The 21,455-nt window shown below is 35.9% G+C and overlaps 1 pseudogene; it reads left to right on the forward strand.

The window, feature by feature from the left end:
* Window positions 1-21,249, forward strand: part of LOC108466366 (uncharacterized) — a 33,656-nt pseudogene extending 12,407 nt beyond the window's left edge.
* The last annotated feature ends 206 nt before the right edge of the window (window positions 21,250-21,455 follow it).

Raw genomic sequence — 21,455 nt, forward strand, 5'->3', positions numbered from 1 at the left:
TAAGCTTCAATTGAAACTTTCTCAATCTCAGGAACAACTTTCTCAAGACTTCAATATGCTCCTTCTCTGTTCGAGGTTTGGTAATCATGTCATCAACATACACCTCAATCTCCTTGCGCATCATATCGTGGAATAAGGTCACCATAGCCCTTTGGTATGTTGCCCTTGCATTCTTCAGCCCAAAGGGCATTACCTTGTAGCAAAAGGTGCCCCACAATGTTATGAAGGTGGTTTTATCCATGTCCTCAGGATGCATCTTTATCTGATTGTACCCTGAGAAGCCATCCATAAAGGAGAACAACGAATATCCCACTTTATTGTCCACCAAAGTGTCGATGTGCGGTAAATGAAAATTGTCCTTTGGGCTAGCTTTGTTTAAATCTCTGTAATCAACACACATTCATACCTTCCTATCCTTCTTAGGGACAGACACAATGTTAGCCACCCATTCTGAGTACTTAACCTCTTGTAGGAATCCAGCATCAAACTTCTTTTTGACTTCATCTTTTATTTTCAGCACAATATCAGGCCTCATCTTTCGTAATTTTTGTTAAAATGGCTTGCAATCCTGTCTTATGGGGAGATAATGTACCACGATATCAGTATTCAACCCCGGCATATCCTGATATGACCATGCAAAGATATCTTTGAATTCAAGTAGTAGCTCAACAAGACCTTGTATCGTTTCCTTAGCAACGTGTGTCCCAATTTTCACCTCTTTTCCTTTCTCCAAGGCTACATTCTATATTGCCTCTTTCTCATGGGGTAGGATTTGTTTCTCCTCTTGTTTCACCATTCTCAACAGATCTGGAGACACATCACAATTCCTGTCATCTTCAAAATCCTAAGGTTCTTCTAAACACATGTCTTGCTCAAAAGAGAATTCAGAATTTGTAGTATTAGTGCTCATGTCATTGATATTTAGGGACCTGCGGGGTACTAATGAATGTACAAATAATGAATGAATTTAAGAATGTTTATTTATGTGTTATAAATGAAATGAAAAAAATTGAAAGAATTTAAAAAGGTCAAAACAATATTCACTCGAATTGATAACAAAAGTTGTGTTTTATTGAAACGCAAATATTCGAACATGAGCTTACTTTACAAATGAAATATTATTACTCCTAGGCTCTTAGAGCAACAAGAGTATTCTGAAAAATCTTTAAAAACTACAGGAAGTTCTTCTGCAGTCCAATTGTTTAAAGAACTTCCCGATTCATAAGGGCGAATGCTCTCAAGGTTTCTTCGTTCAGACTCTTCATTATGTACAGCATTGATGTGATGACTTCCTTTTTCGAGCAACCCTCTCTTAAGGTGAATTATCCCTCCTGATATAAAGGTTTGGGATATATGATGGAACGTCATTGATTCCCACTCTACTTCTCTTCCACTTAAACGCGCCATTATTCTTTCTTGATGCTTCTCTTTTTCCTTCCTCCTCTACCTGTGATCTGGCCTGAAACCCAAGCCAAAACGATCTTTCTTCTCCTTTAGTTCTGGAACTTGAATCTCTCTTTGGAGATATCTTCCCAATCCTTTTCCTGGCAAGGCTCCTTTCCCCACTGTCATCTGCAAACCCATTCTTGTGGTTTTGGATATCTTAGGCACCGACACCTGATTTTCTTCTGAAATAAATGTTGTATTAACGAATTCTAAGGAGGGAAAAGAACACTCAACGGCCTCCTCGTTCGCCTCTACATAGGGTGCGTCATTGGTAACTGCTGCTATGATGTCTTCCTTCGCATTTATGGTAACCAGCCGTCCGTCTGTTACTAGCTTCAATTTCTAGTGCAAAGATGAGGGCACCGCTCCTACCGAATGTATCCAAGGCCTTCCCAACAAGCAATTATAAAAGGGCTTGATGTCCATCACTAGAAAATCTACCTCATACGTGTTTGGGCCGGTCATCAAAGGGATATCAATTTTTCTCATAACCTTTCTCTCCGTGCCATCGAATGCTCTTACTACATTATGGCATGTTTTCATGTGAGAACTATCTATGAGCAATCTATTCAATGTGGACAATGGCAGGACATTTAAGGCTGACCCATTATCAATAAGCATACTCGGCAATGTATATCCTTTGCAGCGAGTGGTGATGTGTAAAGCTTTAGCTGATCCCATGCCACCAGGTGGGATTTCATCATCATTGAAATAAATGAAGTTGTCAGTGCTTATGTTACTAACCAATCGATCCAACTTGTTGATGGATATATCATTAGTAACGTAAGTCTCGTTGAGCACATTCATTAATGCCTCACGATGAACCTCTGAACTCAGAAGCAAAGCCAACACTAATATGCGAGCTGGTTGTTTGCGCAATTACTCAACCACGCTGTACTCACTGTGTTTTAGGAATTTTAGAAACTCTCTAGCTTCTTCTTCCTTCACTGGCTCATTAACAAGTACCTCAGCCCCATTCTCCTTTTCAATATCAAAGGCTTTCACTTTCGTGGGCTCAACTCTGATGCCTCCTGCATCATAACGCTTCGCACTACGTGTGTAGGAGCCTTAAACTTGAGCCTCCTTAGAAGTACTAGCTATATCTTCTCTCTCTGGCATTGTCACATTGTAGTCATAATTCCAGGGATACTCTTGTTATCCTTATAAGGAAAGGAAGAGGGTTTGTGAATAATGACTTTCGGCGCAGTTTGTGTCTCAACTTCATTATTCCTTGGTAGAGAAATAATGATCCTTGGCCAGTTGATTCTTTGATTCTTTGGTTCACCTTCCAATGCACATACGTGCCCCTCATCTGAGCCAGCTTCATAAAATTCCAGCTTCTTATTATCCATAAGGCTTTGTACCAAAGCCTTAAACTTGTCATATTCTTGGATCTCGTGTCCCTCTTCTGCATGGAACTCGCAGTAGTCCCTCGCTCATTTATTTCCTTCTTCAGAGATTATCATCTCTCTTTTCATCATTTCTTCCCAGATTACTTTTATCGGCATTCTTACCTTAGCCATGTCCTCTTTAATCCTTCTCATACCAGTTTCCCCAATTGCGTTTACCATTTGATCACCATGGTTCGGCAACGGGTTCTCTGTACTAGGGGTGTCGTCAAATTTTACGACCCCTATCTTGATAAGTCTTTCCACTACTTTTTTAAAGCCAGTGTAATTTTCGATCGAATGCCCCGATATCCCTGTATGGTATTCACATTTGGCATTTGCATCGTACCATTTGGGATATGGAGGTTGCAGTGGTTTCAAATGAAAAGGAGCTATTGCGTGCACATCAAATGAACTTTGATAAAGCTCCTGGTATATTACTGGGATAAGCGTGAATGAGACCTTTTCAGAGTTTTGTCTCATACCAGATCCCTGCTTTTGGGAACCCTATTGCCCAACTGTAATTGCTTTGGGCTGACTAACCGTAATCGCTTTTGAGTTATAACTACTCGTATTGTTCACCTCATTATCTTTCCTTCTTAGGGCTGATATTTTAGCAGTTTCCCTCTCTATCTTACTACCTCTTGTGGCGTTCTCAATCATTTTCCCTACCATAACTATATCAGCAAAGCTCTTGGTGGTACTTCCAATCATATGAGTAATGAATGGGGTCTTCAAGGTGTTAATGAACAACATGGTAGTTTCTTTCTCCAAGAGCGGTGGTTGAACTTCTATGGCAACCTCCCTCCACCTCTGTGCATATTGCCTAAAGCTCTCATTAGGCTTCTTTTCCATGTTCTGTAGAGTGATTCTATCAGGAGTCATGTCAGTCACATGATTATATTGCTCCATGAAGGCTTGCGCTAAGTCTCTCCAAGAATTGATCCTAGTGCGGCTCAATTGATTGTACCACCTAGCCGCTGCCCCAACCAAACTATCCTGGAAACAATGGATCAATAGTTGATCATTGTTTACATAGCCGGTCATCCGCCTACAGAACATGGTGATATGGGCATCAGGGCAAGTAGTCCCATTGTACTTCTCAAATTTCGGCATCTTGAACTTATAAGGAAGCACCAAATCTGGGACCAAACTCAAGTCCTTGGCATCAATTCCCTGATGATTATCAGCGTTTTCCAATGCCTTAAATTTCTCCTCTAACCATCTGCAACGTTCCTCTAATTACCTTGATGATTCGAGTCTCATCTCTTCCCTCTTAGCTACATCTAAATCAGGGATGACTGGATTGGTAAGGTTATCTCCCGGGTTGGATCTCGAGCCAGTTTAGAAGTTCATGGGTGTTCCAGCATCAACTTGCCCATATTGAGACCTTATTGTGACGGACGACCTTTGGGGATATGCCTCAGGTTGAGTTTGCACATGGGGTAGGGTAAAACCCGTAGGATGATCCTCATTATCCTTTTCAGTGATAGTCATAGGGGCCTTTCCTTTATCCGTTGCCCCCTTCATTTTTAATGGCCTAAATTCAAGGTTATCGGAATAGTGGTTTCGTAACCACAAATCTGATTTAAAGAGAAATTTATTTCAATATTTTTGCATGAAAATTGATATGATAGGAAAATCGTATGAAAATATTGATAGAAAATTTTTACCGATTTAGTGGTTAGTTAGAAAAAGAAATTATTGAAGAAATTGGGTAAAAACAAGATATCGGGACCTCTATCTTGTAAAACTGAATCGAAAATAATTTTATAAATATTTATGAAATGTTATTAGTGTGGTATTAAAATTTGTTAGGAAATTTTAATGTTTGGGTAGTCAATTAAATGAAAAGGACTAAATTGTAATAGGTGTAAAAGTTGCTAGAATGATTAAATAGCTTAAGAGTCTAATGATAAAGGATTTAAAAGGCAATTAGACCCAAAATTTATTTGGGCTGGACGGCAAGGGTATGAAATCAGCAGAAAAATTGATAAATTAAGGGTAAAATTGGAATATTGCAAAATTAAATAAATAAAGCTATGACTAAATAGGAAATATCTAGATTTCTCCTCATTTCTCTTAAATTCCAGCAGCTAAAAATGTCATAGGAGGGTTATCTAAGCTGGTATTTAATAATTTTTGCACCAAGTGAGTTAATCCTTGCCTTTTTCTTGTAATTTTTGTGTTTCTAAGACTTTTACAACTAGGTCCTACTATTAAATTCATTAGTTTTTGATTTCATGGATGAAATTGAAAGTCACCATGATTGAGTGCTGTAAGTTTATGATGAAATAGAATGAAATTAAAGCTTTAATTTGTTTATGAGATGATTTTATTAGGTAATTTCAATAGAAATTGATTTTTAGGACCTAATTGTGAAAATGCTTGGAATTAAAGTCTATTGTTGAAATTCTGATTCCTAAAGGTTGTAAACTAGTTTAAGGTGATAGAATAAAATATTAATTGAGAAAAATCAGTTCAATTGAGAGGCTTATTGAGTAGGGACGAAATTATCATTTATTAAAAGCTTAGGGAAAATGGTAATAAACGACTTGCACAAAAAACAGTTTGGACAAAGAAGAGACTAACTTTGAAAAATCACCATAAATTGTATAAATCGAATTAGAAGATGATAAAAATATGGAATTAAATATTATTGATGTTTCTAATAGAGGAAATAGTGTAAGCAATGGATTTGTAAATTTTGAGATATAATGAATTTTGTGAGACAAGGTCAGAATGAATTCGGGTTCCCCTGTTCTGACTTTTAAAAATCATAAAAAATTGAAGAAAAACAATTATGGGATTAAATTTATAAGTATAGAATACTTAATGAGTCTATTTTTAAGAGAAACAAACGAGAACATCATTTAAATTCTGTATGAAGAGATAATTAATTTTTAGTGAAGAAAAGTCAGAACTGTCGACAACAGAACAGGGGTGACTTTAAAGAATAAACTGTACTGATTTGCTAAACCAAAAATTCTGAAATTTTTTTGGTAAGAAGATATGTAAGTCTTGTTTCAGAGAAAATTATCGGATCCTAATTTGGAGTTCTGTATCTCAAGATAAAAATAATTTAGTGAATATGACTCAATTAGACAGCTTTGAATGAACTATAAATAATAGTTGAATTATAGAGAATATTGCATATGAACATGAAATGTATTAAATTGATAATTAAATTTATTTATTTAGATCCAGAAGATTCAAATACGAAGCTAGATCGAGGAAAGGAAAAAGTTCGGGATTAGTAGATTTTTTTTGTTTACAAACAAGTATCAAGGTAAGTTCATATAACTTGAATTATATTCTTAAATGCTTGAGAATGTATGTTATTTATGTGAATATGATTTGAATGTTCATTGTATGAAAATTTATGAAACATTGATATATTTGATAAACGGAGAAGAAATCCCGGTTGAATGAAAGGAAAATTCGATAGATCTCTGAAAAGGAATTGACGGTAAAAAGGATCTAGCTCGGACGGGTGATCCTATCCTGATATAGCCCTCCCGAAGAATATGTGTAAAATGGATTTAGCCCGGACGGGTAATCCGAATTAGGGTTTGAATTTAGCCTAGACTGGTAATTCAGATCCAAGCTCATTAGAGTAATTGTCGTTGCAGGAGATTTAGCCTGGATTGGTAATCCCGACAATACTCTATGAGTTTATATTGCAGGGGATTTAGCCTGGACCGGTAATCCATTGCAAGGTTGAGGTTCATGAGTGTGCTCTCTGAAATGGATATGTGCGCACATGAATATGAATTGACGAACCCGGAAATGTACACTAAAAGTGTATCTCTGAAAATCCATCGAAAATTCCAAGAAATTCAACGGGATAAATATGGAAAAATAACAAGGAAATGGAAATCATGGTATTGATGAGGTCATCAATCATAGTATATATTATTGGTACATGGAAATTATTGTACTAACTTAAATGTTGAGTTTGTGCATATTAAGGTAATAATGCATTGAATGGATATAGGAATGTTTATTGTATTGTATTGAAAATATTAGGTAAGTATAATTCTTGTTACATGAGCTTACTAAGCACAAAGTGCTTACCTCGTTTCCTTTTTCCCTGTTTTGTAGTGTTAAGAGCTCGGAGGTCGGATTTGGTCGGAGACACATCACACTATCAACCTTAGGACTTCGGTATATAAAGAAACTTTATTTTGGAAATCAATGGCATGTATAAGCTAATAAAGTAAATGATTCTGTGAAATGAATGTAGAGTTAGCCATTGGTATGGTTAACAAGCCTGGTTTTAGGTATATGATGACGTTATTTTATAAATATGCATGAATTTATTTTAAAAATATGTTGAATTGGATTGGTTGATTTGGATTGGTCTTGATATAATATTGCAGGGAATGTTAGATATCTGTGAAGGGATTATATTGAGTTTTCCCTAAAAAAAATAAAATAAATAAATAAATAAATAAATTCGTAAACTCCGGTAATACCTCGTGCCCTATTCCGGCAATGAATACGGGTAGGGGGTATTACATATGTTGGTATCAGAGCTACGGTTTAGCCGATTCTAGGACCGATGTAGCAAATACGGGATTAGCTATACATGCTATTTAAATTATTATTGATAGTGTGATATCTCCTGACCATTTAAAATGTGTTTTTCTTATAGTAATGTCATCCGACCGAGCTCAATCTGAGGAAGTTGGGATTCATGCTCCGGCTTCAATACAAAGAGAAGAAACTAGCAGTAAAAGGCCCGAGATAAAGGGTCGAGGGGACGAGGAAAAAATAGCCTTCTTTCAAATGATGAATGAATGGTTTAATCAATACTTAAGAACTAACCCTGTAGTGCAGCAAGTTCAAGCTCCCCCCTCCTGCTCCTCCACCGGTTCCCGAGATCCCACAAGGTGCAGGTACTGAATCTGTCAGAAAAGGGAAAGCTCCAGTAGATAAAATTCGAAAATATGGGGCCGAAGAATTTCGAGCAGTAGTTGATGATGATTCCGAACGGGCTGAATTTCTGGTTAGAAAACACTACTCGGGTTCTAGAAGAATTATCTTGTACACCAGAAGAATGTCTGAAATGTGCCGCCTCACTGCTAAAAGACACAGCTTACCATTGGTGGAATACTAAAGCTTCAGTTGTTCCGAAAGAAGAAATTACATGGGAATTCTTTCAGATCGAGTTCAGAAAAAAATATATCAGTCAGAGGTTTCTCAATCAGAAGAGAAAAGAATTTCTTGAGTTGAAACAGGGTAACAGATCAGTATCTGAGTATTAAAGAGAATTTGTTCGATTGAGTAAATATGCTCGAGAATGGGTACAGTCAGAAGCTGAAATGTGCAAACGATTCGAAGAAGGGTTGAATGAAGACATTAAACTACTGATCGGAATTCTTAAAATTTGAGAGTTTGCTACATTGGAAGAGAGAGCTTACAAACCGAAGAATTGAGCAAAGAAAAGAAACAGGCTGAGAGGGAAGCTAGAATTTTTAGTAAAAGACCGATGGGAAAATCCCAGTTTTCTGCTTCAAAGAAATTGAAGAAGTATCAGGATCGTTCTACTTCAGCCATTTGGTATTCGGGCAGAGAGCGAGGTTCTCAACGCACTAATCCAAGGTCTTCTACTCCATCAGTGACCAGTGTTGGCAGTATTGGCACTCCTAAACCGAGATGCCAGTACTGTAATAAAACTCATTTTGGTGAATGTCGATTAAAGAGTGGGGCTTGTTACCGATGTGGTTCTTTTGACCATTTCCTCAGAGATTGTCCAGAAAAGGGTGAAAAAGAAGCTGAACAGATATCGAAGCTGAGTAATCCAGTTTCGAGAGGTAGACCACCTCGACCAACCGGTAATGTCAGTGGTAGTCGAGGAGCTACAAAAGATACTGCAGGTAGGCCTGAGGCACGAGCACCTGCTAGGACATATGCCATTCGTGCCAGAGAAGATGCCTCAGCAGCCGATGTTATTACTGGTACATTTTTTTATTTGATACTGATATTACTACATTGATTGATCCTGGTTCTACGCATTTATATATATGTGTTAAACTTGCAATTATTAAAAATTTATCTGTTGAACCTACTGAATTTGTGGTTAAAGTGTCGAACCCCCTGGGCTAGTTTGTGTTAGTGGATAAAATTTGTAAAAATTGTCCACTAATGGTAAGAGGTTATTGTTTCCCGGCTGATTTGATGTTACTGCCATTTGATGAATTTGACGTGATATTGGGTATGGATTGGTTAACCCAGCATGATGCGGTAGTAAATTGTAGACAAAAATATATTGTGCTAAAATGTTAGAATGGTGAGTTACTTCGGGTTAAATCGATCGACGGAGGGTTATCGATATGATTTCATAATGGCGACAGTAGGTATGTCAAAAAGGGTATGATGCTTACTTGGCTTATGTACTTGACACCAAAGTATCGAGTCAAAAATACAGATTCCAAAGTGGTATGTGAATTTTCCGATGTGTTTCCAGAGGAATTACCAGGATTGCCACCAGAAAGAGAAGTAGAATTTTCTATAGATTTGATTCCAGGAACTACTCCGATTTCCATAGCTCCGTATCGGATGGCTCTTACAGAATTAAAAGAGTTAAAGACACAGTTGCAAGAGCTTGTTGATAGAGGTTTTATTCGACCGAGTCATTCACCTTGGGGTGCTCCGATTCTGTTTGTGAAAAAGAAAGACGGGTCTTTGAGATTGTGTATCGACTACCGGTAACTTAATAAGGTAACCATAAAGAATAAGTACCCGTTACCCCGGATTGATGATTTATTTGATCAGCTGAAAGGTGCTACTGTGTTTTCAAACATTGATCTTCGATCAGGTTATTATCAGTTACAAGTAAAGGAGTTAGATGTGCCAAAAACAGCCTTTAGAACCAAGTACGGGCATTATGAGTTTCTAGTTATGCCGTTTGGGCTAACTAATGCACCAGCAGTATTCATGGATTTGATGAACCGGATATTCAGACCGTACTTAGACAGATTTGTAGTAGTATTCATTGATGATATTTTGGTTTATTTTCGGGATGAAGAAGAACATGCAGAACATTTGAGAATTGTGTTGCAAATTCTATGAGAGAAGCAGTTATATGCTAAATTCAATAAATGTGAATTTTGGCTCCGAAAAGTGGGTTTTCTTGGACACATTGTATCTGCCGAAGGCATCAGGGTAGATCCAAGTAAAATATCAGCTATTGTCAATTGGAATCCACCGAAGAATATATCTGAAGTTAGAAGTTTCTTGGGTTTAGCTAGTTATTATCGGAGATTTGTACAGGGATTCTCTATAATATATTCTCCAATGACTCGATTATTGCAGAAGGATGTAAAGTTCGAGTGGACTGATGAATGTCAACAAAGTTTCAACCGATTGAAAGACCTATTAACGAAAGCACCTGTATTAGTGCAGCCTGAACTGGGTAAGGAATTTGTTATTTACAGTGATGCCTCATTAAATGGTTTAGGTTGTGTTTTGATACAAGAAGGTAAAGTAATAGCCTATGCTTCAAGACAACTTAAACCACATGAAAGAAATTACCCAGTATATGATCTTGAATTAGCTGCTATTGTATTTGCACTGAAGATATGGGGCATTACTTGTACGGTGAGAAATGTCATATTTATACTGATCATAAAAGCTTGAAATATTTGATGGCACAGAAAGATTTAAATTTGAGACAGCGCAGGTGGCTTGAACTGATAAAGGACTATGATTTGATTATTGATTACCATCCGGGTAAAGCTAATGTTGTAGCTGATGCTTTGAGCTGGAAATCTCTGTTGGCTTTACGAGCTATGAATACCCGGTTATCATTGACTAATGATGGTTCAATCCTAGCAGAATTAAGAGCTAAACCGACATTTTTACAGCAAATATGTGAAGCTCAGAAGAATGATGATAAGTTACAAGTTAAACGGGCACAGTGTGAGTCAGGTAATGATTTTGAATTTCAGATTAGTTCTGATGGTTGTTTATTATTCAGAGGTAGGGTATGTGTACTTCAGAATTCAGAGCTCATACAGAAGATTCTACGCGAGGCTCACAACGGTATTATGTCTGTACATCTGGGGAGTAATAAAATGTATAATGATCTAAAAAGATGTACCGGTGGTCGGGAATGAAACGTGATATCTCCGAGTTTGTATCAAGGTGTTTAATATGTCGCAAGTTAAAGTGAACATCGAGCACCTTCGGGTTACTTCACCAATTACTATACCGAATGGAAATGGGAAAGAATCACTATGGATTTTGTATCGGGGTTACCTTTGTCTCCGAGGAAAAAAGATGCTATTTGGGTGATTGTTGACCGATTAACAAAGTCAGCTCACTTTATTCCAGTACGTATGGATTATTCTTTAGATAAACTAGCTGAACTGTACATATCTGAGATTCTCAGGCTACATGGAGTGTCTGTCTCCATTATATCAGATAGAAATCCCCGATTTACGTCTCGTTTCTGGGACAAATTACAAGAAGCCTTGGGTACTCAGTTGTATTTCAGCACTACATTTCATCCTCGATGTGATGGTCAATCTGAGCGTGTAATTCAAGTATTGGAAGATATGCTCCGATGTTGTATACTAGAGTTTGAAGGTAATTGGGAGAGGTATCTACCTTTGATTGAATTTGCTTACAATAACAATTATCAGTCTAGTATTAAAGTGGCTCCGTATGAAGCTTTGTATGGTAGAAAATGTAGAACACCGTTATATTGGACAGAGCTTAGTGAAAGGAAGATAAATGGGGTTGATTTGATCCGGGAAACTGAAGAAAAAGTAAAGGTTATTCGGAATAGTCTAAAAGCAGCTTCCGATCGTCAAAAATCATATGCCGGCCTTAAACGAAAAGAGATTGAATTTCAAGTCGGTGACAAGGTATTCCTGAAAGTGTCTCCTTGGAAGAAAGTCCTTCGATTCGGTCGAAAGGATAAACTGAGTCCAAGATTTATCGGGCCTTATGAAATCATAGAAAGAATTGGACCGGTCACTTATCGATTGACATTACCACCGGAACTTGATAGAATCCATAATGTTTTTCATATATCTATGTTACGACAATATCGATCAGATCATTCACATGTTATTTCTCCGACAGAAGTAGAGATTCAACCGGATATGACTTACAGTGAAGAACGAGTCAAGATATTGGCACGGGAGACAAAAGAGCTTAGAAATAAAAAGATAAATTTGGTGAAAGTATTGTGGCAAAAGCACAGGATTGAGGAAGCGACATGGGAACCGGAGGAGGCAATGAGGAAACAATACCCAAATCTCTTTACTGGTAAGATTTTCGAGGACGAAAATCCTAAAAGGGGGGAGAGTTGTAATGGCCTAAATTCAAGGTTATCGGAACAGTGGTTTCGTAACCACAAATCCGATTTAAAGAGAAATTTATTTCAATATTTTTGCATGAAAATTGATATGATAGGAAAATCGTATGAAAATATTGATAGAAAAATTTTACCGATTTAGTGGTTAGTTAGAAAAAGAAATTATTGAAGAAATTGAGTAAAAATAAGATATCGGGACCTCTATCTTGTAAAACCGAGTCGAAAATAATTTTATAAATATTTATGAAATGTTATTAGTGTGGTATTAAAATTTCGTTAGGAGAATTTAATGTTTGGGTAGTCAATTAAATGAAAAGGACTAAATTGTAATAGGTGTAAAAGTTGCTAGAATGATTAAATAGCTTAAGAGTCTAATGAGAAAGGATTTAAAAGGAAATTAGACCCAAAATTTATTTGGGCTGGACAGCAAGGGTATGAAATTAGCAAAAAAATTTATAAATTAAGGGTAAAATTGGAATATTGCAAAATTAACTAAATAAAGCTAGGACTAAATAGGAAATATCTAGATTTCTCTTCATTTCTCTTCAATTCCAGCAGCTAAAAACGCCATAGGAGGGTTCTCTAAGCTGGTATTTCATAATTTTGCACCAAGTGAGTTAATCCTTGCCTTTTCTTGTAATTTTGTGTTTCTAAGACTCTTACAACTAGGTCCTACTATTAAATTCATTAGTTTTTGATTTCATGGATGAAATTGAAAGTCACCATGGTTGAGTGCTGTAAGTTTATGATGAAATAGAATGAAATTAAAGCTTTAATTTGTTTATGAGATGATTTTATTAGGTAATTTCAATAGAAATTGATTTTTAGGACCTAATTGTGAAAATGCTTGGAATTAAAGTCTATTGCTGAAATTCTGATTCCTAAAGGTTGTAAACTAGTTTAAGGTGATAGAATAAAATATTAATTTATAAAAATCAGTTCAATTGAGAGGCTAATTGAGTAGGGACGAAATTATCATTTATTAAAAGCTTAGGGGAAAAATGGTAATAAACAGCTTGCACAAAAACAGTTTGGACAGCAGCAGTAGACTAACTTTGAAAAATCACCATAAATTTTAGAAATAGAATTAGAAGATGAAAAAAATATGCAATTAAATCTTATTGAGTCTAGTTTCTAATAGAAGAAATAGTGTAAGCAATGGATTTGTAAATTTTGAGATATAATGAATTTTTTGAGACAAGGTCAGAATGAATTCGGGTTCCCCTGTTCTGAATTTGAAAAATCATAAAAAATTGAATAAAAACAATTAGAGGCTTAAATTTATATGTATAGAATCCTTAATGAGTATATTTTTAAGAGAAACAAACGAGAACATCATTTGAATTCTGTATGAAGAGATAATTAATTTTTAGTGAAGAAGGGTTAGAACTGTTGACAGCAGAACAGGGGTGACTCTGATTTACTAAACCAAAAATTCTTATAATTTTATGGTAAGAAGATATGTGAGTCTAGTTTCAGGAAAAATTATCGGATCCTAATTTGGAGTTCTGTATCTCAAGATAAAAATAATTTAGTGAATATGACTCAAGTAGACAGCTTTGAATAAACTATAAATAATAGTTGAATTATAGAGAATGTTGCATATGAACATGAAATGTATTAAATTGATAATTAAATTTATTTATTTAGATCCAGAAGAATCAAATACGAAGCTAGATCGAGGAACTGAAAAAGTTCGGGATTAGTAGATTTTTTTTGTTTACAAACAAGTATCAAGGTAAGTTCATGTAACTTGAATTATATTATTAAATGCTTGAGATTGTATATTATTTATGTGAATATGATTTGAATGTTCATTGTATGAAAATTTATGAAACATTGATATATTTGTTAAAAGGAGAAGAAATCCCGATTGAATGAAAGGAAAATTCGATGAATCTCTGAAAAGGAATTGACGGTAAAAAGGATCTAGCCCGGACGGGTGATCCTATCTGATATAGCCCTCCCAAGAATATGTGTAAAATGGATTTAGCCGGACGGGTAATCCAATTACGATCTCAATTTAGCCTCGACTGGTAATTGGATCAAGCTCATTAGAGTAATTGTCGTTGCGGGATTTAGCCTTGGATGGTAATCCCGACAATACTCTATGAGTTTATATTGCGGATTTAGCTCGACCGGTAATCCCGCCGCAAGGTTGAGGTTCACGGAGTGTGCTCTCTGAAATGGATATGTCGCACATGAATATGAATTGACGGACCCAGAAATGTACACTAAAAGTGTATCTCTGAAAATCCATCGAAAATTCCAAGAAATTCAACGGGATAAATATGGAAAAATAACAAGGAAATCGAAATCATGGTATTGATGAGGTCATCAATCATAGTATATATTATTGGTACATGGAAATTATTGTACTAACTTGAATGTTGAGTTTGTGCATATTAGGGTAATAATGCATTGAATGGATATAGGAATGTTTATTGTATTGTATTGAAAATATTAGGTAAGTATAATTCTTGTTACATGAGCTTACTAAGCACAAAGTGCTTACCCCGTTTCCTTTTTTCCTGTTTTGTAGTGTTAAGAGCTCGGAGGTCGGATTTGGTCGGAGACACATCACACTATCAACCTCAGGACTTCGGTATATAAAGAAACTTTATTTTGGAAATCAATGGCATGTATAAGCTAATAAAGTAAATGATTTTGTGAAATGAATGTAGAGTTAGCCATTGGTATGGTTAACAAACCTGGTTTTGGGTATGTGATGACGTTATTTTATAAATATGCATGAATTTATCTTAAAAATATGTTGAATTGGATTGGTTGATTTGGATTGGTCTTGATATAATATTGCAGGGAAGGTTAGATATCTGTAAAGGGATTATATTGAGTTTTCCTAAAATAAATAAAGAAATAAATAAATAAATTCGTAAACTCCGGTAATACCTCGTACCCTATTCCGGCAATGAATACGGGTAGGGGGTATCACATCAGCAGCTGAGCCATTTCAGCTATCATATTCCTTTGGGCCTCCAACATTTGATCCTTCATCTGCTATTAGATTTTTGCCAATTGTTCCTGCAATTGCTCTTGTATTTCTCTCTGGATCTGCTCAAGTCTTTGATCCATATTCTTTGTCTTAGTGCGTGTACCGTAAGATGTGTTGCTTCCAGGTTTTCTCTTTCTCTCACTTTCTCTCTCTCTGTGTGTGTGTGTGTGTGTAATTTTAACTAATTAGGGTCTTTCTATAAATTTGAATGCATACGATACGATGAGATGAAAATGCATGAATGCAAAAAGATATCGATTCTGATTCAGTTTCTTTTAGAAAACGTTATTTAAGAAACAAAAATCTTTACACAAAATGAATTACAAATACGGTTTTGCCCTCAGGCGCAGAGTTTTAACCCTATCCAATAACAAAGCTAACTCTCGACCTCTATCTGACACTGACTCATACTTTGCACTCAATACAGTAGGTTGCGCTGCCAGGTCTTGCAAATGATCAGCAACCTCTCGAATCTGGACTATGGCTTCTCCCATGAGGTAGTCCCTATCTCTGACTTGATCCTGAAAATGGTGAAGCTCTCCCTTCCAATGTCCTTCTCTTGCCTCAAGCTACTCAATCCGGAGTTCACAGTTCTGTAATGCTACTTCTAACCCTCCAATCTTGTGCTTCATTTCCTCGATCTTGTTCAGACTTGTCTTTAACTCGACCGCAAAGTTACGACTTCGGTGAAGATGAATGGACCGTCTAAGTTCAGTCACTTTAGCTTTTAATCCTTGATTCTCTTTCTGACTTTCTGCCAAGCTTCTATCTAAGGCCTAATTCCGTTCCTACATTTCTTGAAACTTCTTCTCCCAGTGTTCGGCTTTGGCTCTTTCTTCTTGAACCTCTTGTTGCCACTTCTCTGAAGACTTCCCTAGTCCAACTCTTTTCATTGATAGCTGCATCCTCTTGTATTGCGTCTTCAAGTCATCTCGGTCTTCCTCAATCTTCTTCTTTTCTTTCCTTATTTTCTCGACCTCAATTTTCTGAACGTCGACGTTTAAGCTTAGGTACATCTTCTCTTCCTCCAGCTTCTCTATCTTTTTCCCGAGCTCCAAACTCTTTCTTTTGAACTCTTGCTTTATGACTTCTAACTCTGTTGGAACCACTCGTAAATTCTCCTCGATTGATCGAGCAGCCCCCAAACTCTGCCTAGGGATGTTATCATTGATCCTCTTGCTAAACCACCCTTTGTACTCAAGGGTTGTCGTTGGACCTTCAGTCAGAATCTTTACATAGTAAATCTTCTTCCAAGCCTCGGAAATCTCTCGCATCTTATTCTTATAATGATCCCCCTTATATGAGAAATCATTCTGAGCAGCCCTTGTGTTGCCGGTATAAACTGCCCTGCTTTGTATTGCCTTAGGACGAGTAATGATGCATAACCAACAACTCCCCAAATTTCAGGAAGAGGTTCCCGATCAAAGCTTCCGCAACGATAAAGGACTTCATTAGGAGCCATCCAAGGGGTTTTCCACATAACATCTTCCTCTCGGAGATTCTGAAGTATTTCTATCTACCTTTCCTCTGTAATGTCGTCCCTCTTCGGCGTAGCTGCTGTTTCCTTTAAGGGAGAATAATCCTCAAAGAACACTCGGCAAGGAACCTTGTCAACTTTCCAAAAGTGACTGTGGAACCATACTAACAACAACTGTGCGCATCCAATGAATCTACCTTCACCGGCTCTCCGACATGCACTCAAGGATCTGAATGTCTCAGCTAGGATTACAGGCACAGGTGTGCTCTGTTTACCAAGTCGATCGAATAAATCCACAACTGCCTCATCTATGTGCCCAATAGCTTTGGGGAAAATCACCAAACCATAAACACTTAAGACCAAGACATCAACCCTCTTCTTCACATCTGGGTGCGCCAATATCAGATCCCTCAAACTTGCCAACGGAATGCATTTACCATTACCCTTTTGTTGGATTCGAGCTGCGGTCCACTATTCACTCATCCCTGTGATCATCATTAATTTCTTCACGAAAGTGGGAGATTAGTAGCCCTAACATAAGCTTTATTACCTTGAATTCTTGGACAGCGAAGCAAGGTCGTATACTCCTCCAAAGTAAGTACTAAGTCTACCTCTCCAAATGTAAAACAACTATAAGCAGGGTTCCAAAACTGTAATATAGCTCGAAACAGATGCTTATCCACAATGATGTCTAGCAAATAGGGAAGATCTCCATAATTCTTGTAGAACAGCTGCTTAGCCTTGTCATCCCATTGGGCCCAAATATCCTTCAACTCCTGAAACTCATTCTGTGTCGAACTGATACGAGTGAAGTCCCACAACTCTGATGTATAACCTTCGGTGACACTATCTCCTTTCTCTAACTGGGTTTTCTCTGACCACGCACAGACAGAAGCGTTGTCCTCCACTTTATCAAGATATTCGTTCCTCATTACAAAACTTTCTAATCTAGAAATCGAACCGTGAATCGACACCTTTAAATGTTGAATGACATGCAATGATAACAAAATAAAATAGGTCAGTGTCATATATAAAAGGTATAATAAACAAGCACTTATAAGGGTAGCTTACTAAAGGCTATCACTGTACTACCTAGGGTAAGCACTTAAAGCTCACTATATATGTTTCAGTTCTAAAATGCGGGTACCTGAACCAGTAGATTCCTCGATCCTCACCCATTATAGGCTCATATGGACCAAGTTTGGTTCAGGGGGACACATTTCCCTATGGCCATACGGAGATGAATATCTCACAAAGACATAGGTACGGATGTATCCCGGAAGCAATCCACTAGCCTATGTGGAGGTGAAAACCTCACAAAAGCATAGCTTCTCACACCCACTTAAGGGTGCGACCACAGCAGTCATGCAAATGCAATGTGTGCGAAAACAAAATAACAAACATATGTGGAAAACACATGTAAAAAGATCGATATTTTTAAAATTTTTCTAAACTTCTGACGTTAAGACAGAAAATAATCAATTTCTTGGCTTGACTCTCTTAATTTCTTCCCTAGTGGAGTCACCAAGCTGTCGAAACCTTTTTAGAGGGGGAATTTGAAAACGGGAGTCGCCACCAACCTTTTTAGGTGTGATTGGATCACCTTATGAAACATTTTGGTCTACGAAAATGTGAGAAAACAGGTTCGGGAGTCGGTTAAGTACGAGGAAGGATTAGCACATTCGCAACACCCAAAATTGGTACCAAATTGAATAGTTTTCCGTCTTACTGTTAAAAAGTTTGAAAGAATTTAAAAATAGGATCCCTTTTTAAAACCGGAATAATTTGAGTTGAAAATCGAGATTCCTTTACTCTAAAAGAATACAAACATCACATCCAGCATGATTGGACACGATATTCTTAAACTTTTGTAAGTGAAATCATCTCGTGATTTACAAAATCTATTTAGAAGGATACTTTAGACATTTAGACAAACGGGAAATCACAACCCAGCATGTTAGGGCACTACTTCCTGAATTCCTAAATACAAAAAAGCATTGCCTCATTTTTAAAAATCTTTTGGATTAAATGAAATATAAATTTTAAACAATGATGCATTTAACATATTACAAGATTTCAATACTAAATAATATAAACTTCATGATACATACTTTAACATTTCATGCAAATATAATATAGAAAATGATAAATAACGACATAAATTACATAATATACATTAACATTTCATGTAGATATAATCATAAATAACATAAATATACATACATTAACATTTCATGTAAATACAATATAGAAAATAATGAATATAACAATATAAATTACATAATATATATACAATAATATTTCATGCAAATATAACTTAGAATAACAACATATATAATCAATTTTCATGCAAATGTATAAAAACAATAAATAACATAAAAATAAAAAATAATTTATGAGATAAAATTAACTTACTAAAATAATACTAAATAAATACAAAAATACAAAAATAAATAAACAAATTATGAACATATAAAAAAATAATAAAAAGATAAAAACTAAATACAATTAAAAATGGGGTATTAAAAAATAAAATATTTAAAACAACATAATAATAATAAAGGAGAATTTTTTAAAATGGTTAATATATATAAAAATATACTATATGATATAATAACTTAATATATATTTATAAAAAAATAATATGTTAAATAGGAATAAAATTTTATAGTAAATTTAGAATATTACATACTAAATATTTAATAATGATGTATAAAAGTGTAATATTTAATAATAATTTACAAATTTTAAAATTATACATAATATAATAAATAATATACAATAAAATATAAATAATATAATAAATAATACATAAAAAATAAAATAAATATTTTTTACATATAAATAAGGTTTAAAGTAAAATAAATAATATACCAAATATTTAAAATAAATAAATTATAATATATATATATATATATATATATATATATAAAAGAAGGATTAAAATTGAATTTAAATAAAACTCTAGGGTTAATTTTAAAATAATATGAATTTTGGACCCAGTTGAAACACGCGCTAAAAGCTGAGGGACTCACTGGGCAATTTGACCCTAATCCCAAAACGACATCGTTCCTAAAATAGGCCTTATAATAGCAACTAGGACTAAATTGAAACAAAAATAAAACGTCAGGGCCAAATTAAAATAAAAAAAATTTGAATTGAACGAAATTATAAACGCTGAAAATACGGAAGGACCAATTGGGCAATTAGCCCTTTAAACAAAAACACGCGGATCCTTCTCAGGTCACGGGTTAACGCACTGATCCTCAGCCTTGAAACAACACCGTTTTGGTCACTAAATGGTCATCCTAAAACGACGTCGTATGGGTCGTTTATAAATATAAAAAAAAAAACCTAAAAGTTCATTTTAGCCCTGGTTATAAAAAAAACAAAAGAAATGCTCTGAAAAAGGAAAAGAGAAAAAAAAAACCTCTGGGTTCCGGCCTTCGTCAAGCCAAGCCCAGTCAGGCACACTCGCCCACGCGCCGTCTTCAACCCCGCCGAATACGGCGGCCGGAAGCTGAAGAGCTTTGATTTTTAGCGCAAATCTGACGGTAAATCTTTCTGTTTTATTTAGTGATATTTGTATGTATAAAAAGAAAAAAAATAATGTAAAAACAAATCACCTCTATTCCTTCGATAAACTGCTGGTATTTTATTGTAAATGTTCATAAAAAAAATCCCCTCCATTACATCGTTTCGATTCGGGCTTTTATAGCCACTGAAAATCAACATAAAATATATTAACAATATTTGATTTTATTTCTTGCTATATTTGTATTGTCTCTGCTGTTTCTTTCCTTTTGCAGGCGAGTGAAGATTCGGTGACGAGGGATTGGCACGTCGATTGCAGCGCGAGATGAGGCCTGGTGTCGGGGTGCTTGCGGCGCCTAGGGTTTCAGAAAACCCTAGGTCCTCTGATTCTGTTAATGGTTTAGGCCCTTTGGGCCGTGTTTATTTGTTGGGTTAGGAGGTTTAATGGGTGTAACCGGGTATTGGGTTAATGGGTATTTTCGTTTAGACTAATTGGGCTATAAAATGTAACCGAGTTTTGGGTTATCAGGCCTTTAGGCCTGTTTATTGTAAATTGGACATTAACAGGGACATTTTATTTATTTAATTTGGTTTATAATTTTTTTTTATTTCATTTCACGAGCCCGGGCAAAAATGGGTTCCTACACTTGCGAGGATAAAAGGGTACGGAAACGATACGAAAATTGTCATTCTGAATGAGCTTGCTCGAGCTCTAGTTGTGGATGGAAGCCAAGTGAAGAAGCACACTAGGGGTGATAAAGGATCACCTCATAGCAACTTACTGAGGATGATGGAGACCAGATGCATTCCGCGATGGGGCAAATCAAGTAGGAGAAATGTGATATGCAAAGCAGCTAAGGTCGGTCCAGGTAAAAAATTTCGATGGAATCGGAGGAGGAAGTTCGATGTGGAAGAATCGGGCATGTTCCATGTGGTGACTACAAAGAACAATGAGGTGCATTTCGTGTGTGATGGTGGGATTCAAATGGCTGAATTGTGGGTGAGAGGGATTCTTCTTGTGACAAGTGAAGCCATTTTTGGCAAACCAAAACAAGTGTGATTTTTGCTGATCAAATGAAATTTTATTCGATGCTACTTTTTCCACAATATATCCAATTTCCACAACTTGGAATTTATATAAATCATTTTATGGAAATTATATTGTTAAACCAAAAAAGATTATATCAATTATAAATATATAATATTAAATTAATGATAAAATTAGTAACATGTTTATACAAAATTCAATTGAAATATTATATATAG

The sequence above is a fragment of the Gossypium arboreum genome, chromosome 2 (assembly GCF_025698485.1).
Source record: "Gossypium arboreum isolate Shixiya-1 chromosome 2, ASM2569848v2, whole genome shotgun sequence".
Lineage (NCBI taxonomy): Eukaryota > Viridiplantae > Streptophyta > Magnoliopsida > Malvales > Malvaceae > Gossypium > Gossypium arboreum.